This window comes from Gossypium hirsutum, chromosome A03 (genome assembly GCF_007990345.1).
Source record: "Gossypium hirsutum isolate 1008001.06 chromosome A03, Gossypium_hirsutum_v2.1, whole genome shotgun sequence".
Classification (NCBI taxonomy): Eukaryota; Viridiplantae; Streptophyta; class Magnoliopsida; order Malvales; family Malvaceae; genus Gossypium; species Gossypium hirsutum.
In genome coordinates, this window is record NC_053426.1 from 93818563 (window position 1) to 93824633 (window position 6071).

Consider the following 6071-nt stretch of genomic DNA (forward strand, 5'->3'; position numbering starts at 1 on the left):
CCTCTTCGGTTGTGGGATTAAAGGATTGATATTCTGTATGTACACCTCCTCCGCTTGAGTCACACCTCATTACTGGATGTACCTGCGTAGAACCAAGTAAACCATCAATCTTTTTATTGAGAAGTTCTACCTGATTTGAGAGCATGGTGACTGAATCGATGTTATAGACGCCGAATGTTTTCGTTGGCTTTGTCCTCATAACTTGGCACTGATAGTTGATCAGTGACATCTCTTCTATGAATTCATAGGCATCTTCCGATAGAACGTTTTTCTTGTCCTCATAACACAGCTGCATCAATCATTTGTCTTGTCGAGGGATTCACACCATTGTAGAACGTTTGAACTTGCAACCAAAGTGGTAACCCATGGTGAGGTCACCTTCTCAGTAAGTCCTTGTATCTCTCCCATGCATCGTAAAGTGTTTCTAAATCCATCTGCACAAAAGAAGAGATATCATTATGCAATTTAGCCATTTTAGCCGGCGAAAAATATTTTAGTAAAAATTTCTCGATTATTTGTTCCCAAGTAGTGATAGACCCTCGTGGTAATGAGTTCAACCACTGTTTAGCTTTGTTTCTCAGTGAAAAGGGAAATAACCGAAGACGAATGGCATCATCAGAAACGCCATTGATTTTGAATGTATCGTAAAATTCGAGGAAATTTGCTAAGTGAGCTTTGGGATCTTCATCCTGCAAACCATCAAACTGAACAAACTGATGTATCATCTGAATAGTGTTAGGTTTTAGTTTGAAATTATTCACAGCAATAGCAGGTCTAACTATACTAGACTCAGTTCCAGTTAAAGAAGGTTTAGCATAATCATACATAGCACGTAGAGCAGGATTTTGATTAGCTGCAATTGCAGGAGGCAGCTGATTGCCTAGATTTTCGGCCATCTCTTCAGTTGGGGTTTGAGTATCTTCTTCTCACTCGTTCTACGTGTAGTGTAAACTACGCCTTATTTCTCTTTGATTTTTGTGAATTGTACGATCGATTTCTTCGTCAAAGAGTAATGGTCCTGACGGGTTTCTTCTAGTCATAAACTATAAAAACCTGCCAAGAGAGAGAAAAAAGTAAATTAATAAATAATAAATAATATAAAATTGCAAGAAAAATAAATGGCTAAAGTAATAAAAATTTAGTGTTCCTAATATTTCAGATCCCCGGCAACGGCGCCAAAAACTTGATCGCGTGATTCGTAACAAGTAATAAATATTTATAATGAAGATCAGACCTAGACTAACTATTATCACGACGAAAAGGCAAGCACACTTATCGAATAATAGTATAGTAATGGCAAGACCGGGATATCGTACCCAAGGGAACCAAAAGTACTAGTAATAACTATCTTTTTATTATCTAGCCTAAGAATAAAAGGGTTTGTTTTAATTAACTAATTATTTAAATAATTAACTAATTTAATTAAAGCAAAGAGAAAATTTGGAAAAGGACTTGAAGAAAAGCAATTGATAAAGACGACACCCAAGGAGGAATCCACCTAGATTTCACTTGTTATCTGACTCTGAACAGGACGATTTATTCACTTGACTTGTTCCGTAGAGATCCCTAAGTTAAGTTATTATCCCTATTCAAGACTAATAACATCTAATCCCTAGATTGAATAACCGAGACTTTTCTCTAATTAACACCCTAGGGTTGCATTAACTCGATCTATGGATCCCCTTATTAGGTTTCACCCTAATCCGGTAAAATCTTGTAACCCTAATTCTAAGCGTTCGATCAACTCTGCTTAATTATGCCAAATCTACTCTTAGGCAGGGTCTATTCCTCCTCTTCATAAGCACATCAAATCATGAATTAATACCCGGAATATTAACTCAAGCATTAAGAACACATAATTAAGAACAAATCAAATATTTATCATACAGTTCAGATAATAATAACAAGATCCATCATAGGTTTTATCCCCCTTAGGTATCTAAGGGGTTTAGTTCATAATAAAATAATAGTACATCTCAAAAGTATGAAAATAACAAAACATAAAGAAAACTCTAAAACCCCTGAAGGAATTCTAAGAGAGATCTTTAGTCTTGGAGTAGCTCCAGCTTTTTAGATGGATCGTCTGGCTTCCTTCAAGTAATTCTTGGCGTGTGGTTCTGTCTTATTTAGTTGTTTAAGTTAAAAGTAATATAATACAAAAATCTAGTGAAACAACGTGTAGGAATAGTAAGATTCACAAAAATCAAGAGAAATGATGTCATCTTCAATTGAAGTGAGAATTGGATTGAAATCATTTAAATATCCAACAAAGGATTGTCCAAGCTTGAATAGGTTTAGAAGATAATTTAACAAAGATTTATCACACATTTCAATTGAAAGGATTTAATTTTATGAGTTAGAGTTAATGATTAGAGGGCTGAGGGGTGTTTCATGTATTTATAAGAGAAACATTACACTAATCTTGACAGATTAGAGTTAATTTGTACAAGGTTTCATAAGGAATCTTTTAAAAGGTCATAAAAATGGTGTATCATCTCTAAAAAAATATGTTGAGGTTGTGTTGAAATATAACCTTGACACTTGTCAAAATCGTTTAATAGTGATTAATAAATTTGAAGTACGCATGTGAACAAAATAATATTTAATAAAATCTAATTTTAAATGAATAATTATTTTAAAATTTAAACTATAAATCATTTTTATTATTTATCATGAATTTTTAACATAAATTAATCTAATATTATTAAAGGTAAAAATTAATTTTAAAACAAAACTATTGAACTTAAAAATATAAATTAAAAATCATTTAAGTAACTTTATAATTAAAATATAGATAAATAATCAAATAATAGTATTCCTTTCCTTCTTTTGTTCTTTCCTTCTTTTCTTCTTCTTCTTCTTCTTTTTTTTTGAAGAAAAGCCAATTTTCATTAATCCACAAAACAAAGAAGCAACCCAAATCAAGAAAGGGCAAATTAGAACCCAAGCCGATACGCTTACACTATACACCCAGTTCTAAGTTCCTCTTTCTTAATGGGTATTAAAGTAGCATCAAAAGATATACTCAAAACACATTCTAGAATATGATTAAAAACAAAATGGGTTGCAGATGATAAGGCCACCCTAGCGAGACTGTAAGTCGCCCTATTTGCTGTCCATTGAATTCGTTGAAAGGACACATGTTGAAACTCAACATTAAACAATCCTATAAAATTAAACCAAAATTAGAAATATTATAATTTTGTGAGTTCAAAAAATTTAAAACATTTAAGAAATTCAACTCTAGAATAATATAGTCTTTTTGCAAGTCCTTTAGCCACTATAACACTTCTTTGACGAACATAGCCTTTGCCATGTGGAGGTTGACATGGTACTCAACCCAACATTACATTCCATGCATAAACACCCTATGCTCATTACGCAATAGAGCCGCTAAACCCATGGTCCCATTCTCATGAAAACATGTCATGCTCATATTACATTTCAACTAGCCAGCAGCTGGTCTCGACCAACGCTACACAGTAACAGCTCGAGCTGGCGGACAAGATACAATACGTTCAATCGCCCATTAAGTTTCCATTCATTCCTCTAAATATTGATCACAAAGGCCACACCTTACACAGAAATGGACTACTCATTTTTCTAACAAATTCGATTTCAGAATAACCATGTGCTAAACAACAGTGTAAGTGCCCTCTCCATTAGAGCTTCCCTAGCATGTGTTAAAAAGTACTCAATAAGGTTAGTAATAGAGGTATGCCAAATTAAAATATCAACATAGTGCCACACTTCAATAGTTCAGTGGCACTTAAGAAACACATGATTCATTGTCTTAACCTGACCATAAGATAAACATAATGGATCAACATTACAACCCTTCTCCAACAAACGAGCCTTACATGGGAAGAAATTCCTTAAGCAATGCCATACAAAGTCATACACCTTTGAGGGAATATGGGCGTTCAAAACATGAGGTCAACTTCCAGCAATAAGGCTCTATTCCAAATGCAAGAAAAACTTTACAACAAGCACATAACAACATGTAACAATGTACCTACCATGCTCGATGAAATGCAATACGAGTTTATCGTTAGGCCATTGTTAGCTAATAGGAATATTCATTACACGAGCCATATCCAAAGGTACGAGAAAGCCTTAAGAAAAGTTTTATCCCAAGCCACCTCATCACATTGTAGTAAATCCTTTTCCCCTAAATTTTCCATGGCCAACTACGAGGAAGATGCAATATAGAAATCTCTATCATCCTTAAGCCACGGATCCTGAAAAGCTCGTATGTCTGCCCCATTACCAAAATGCCAACATATACCTTCGAGAGTAGCCCCTTAGTTGCATGCAAGCTTCTTCATACGAAAGAAGGTTTTTTCCCTTTCATCACTTTTAGAAATCTACAATGGGGAAAAACTTCACTTTGAACACCCTAGTTGATCAAGGCTCCGAAGTAAAAATAAAACACCACCCTTGTTTTCCTAACATAGACAGATTAAAAGTAATGAAAGCTTTGAAAACTCATGTCGCTAAACTTTTTAGGTACACAAAGTTTGTCCTAAAATGCCCAGTGAATCTTTCTTTGAGTTATTGTCACACCTCGAAATGTCGAAGTTAAGTTGGAAAGGTGAAATTGGGGACTAATTTGAAAAGCTTACAAATTGAACGACTTCTAGTAGAAATAAGAAGAAATGAAAGACTGGTTGTGGAAAGGTTGGATTTCAACCTTGGTTCTATTGAGTTTAAACTAGGACTATTGTTAGTAGGAGACATGATGATTATGGGTGTGTATACTTGGCTGTTGAATTTGGGATTGGTGAAGGAAATGAGTGAGTAGTATATAAGGGAGAGATGTTATTCTCAGGTAGAGGTTCCTTCATCCTCTTCATTGATCTGGTTGAAGGAAAGAAGTTAAATTTGTACATAAGTAATTGATATTTTATCAAGTTGGTAAGCTTTTTAACCTTTTTGTGTTACAAATTCAAGTAAAGGAAAGAGAGTTAAGGATTTTAGTTGGCCATCGATTTTTTTCTATATTGGATAAAGTTGTGGATAATCATTTTAAGGGCCTCTGTATGCAAAAAAATTCTGGTTATTATGATGATGAAATGTCTTCGTGAAAGATTCTGAAATAGTTGTTATGTTTTGTAAGCTACTGGAGGTTCGGGTAGCAAGGGAAAAATCTAAGAATAAGGTTTTGGCGTCAACTTTCAAGTGAGTTCCAGAACTCATTTCTTAGACGATTATTCTTGTAACACCCTATACCCAGTCTAATTTACTAGAACTGTATATAGGATGCCACAATACTTAAATAGTTAACAAAAAATTTACAATTGGCAAAAACCATACTGAACATACTTCTTATTTGTTTATATTCTTTTCTAAGTTAAAAGATTTTGAAGGAAATGTTTATTAATTACAATAGATTCTCAAAAAGCAATATAAGACATTACAACTTAAATATTTTTTAAACCAGACTTAATCTTGGCGTAGAATACTATTCTCCAAATTCCCAAGAGTCCCCTCTTTATGCATAATATCATTCTTCGAATTGCCACTATCGTGCATTCCTAGCTTGGTCCCTCCTGGTGAACTGGACCAATTCCAAGAACCTCCATTACAAATAGATGCTTGTAAGTTCAACGAAACTTAGTCAGTCTTAACCAATATTACCTTTAAACGTTGTTGTTGAATTCCTCTACTTAAAAATTCTAGACTTCCTTTCTGATTTTGGCGGATACTTTTCTGATTCCTAGCGGATAACTATATGCCAACCTATGCACTTAACCCACTTATGCACATTTCACTTTATTAGTGGATCAAAAAATTCACACCTTATTATGGATTCTATTTCACAATCTCTTTGAAGATAGAAGTTGGTTATATTCCTCAAAATGATATACATTCAGATACTATTCTTTGTAGATTTTTATACTAGCTCTAGCGGCTGTCAGGATGCTAGTCACACCATATCTTAAAATCGATCCAGACACCGGAATTATTTTGATCAATGCAATATTTGAGATCATCCAAAAGAATCCGAAATGATTTCGATACATAATTTGAGAATTCTTAGGTTTGGCGGACACTTACACAACCCATAA

General features: G+C 34.0%; 1 non-coding gene across 1 annotated transcript; it reads left to right on the forward strand.

The window, feature by feature from the left end:
• Nucleotides 1–360: 360 nt before the first annotated feature.
• Nucleotides 361–466, forward strand: LOC121226525 (small nucleolar RNA R71). Its single transcript, XR_005924306.1, has one exon. It is a non-coding gene; the product is annotated as a small nucleolar RNA R71 (small nucleolar RNA).
• Nucleotides 467–6071: the final 5605 nt, after the last annotated feature.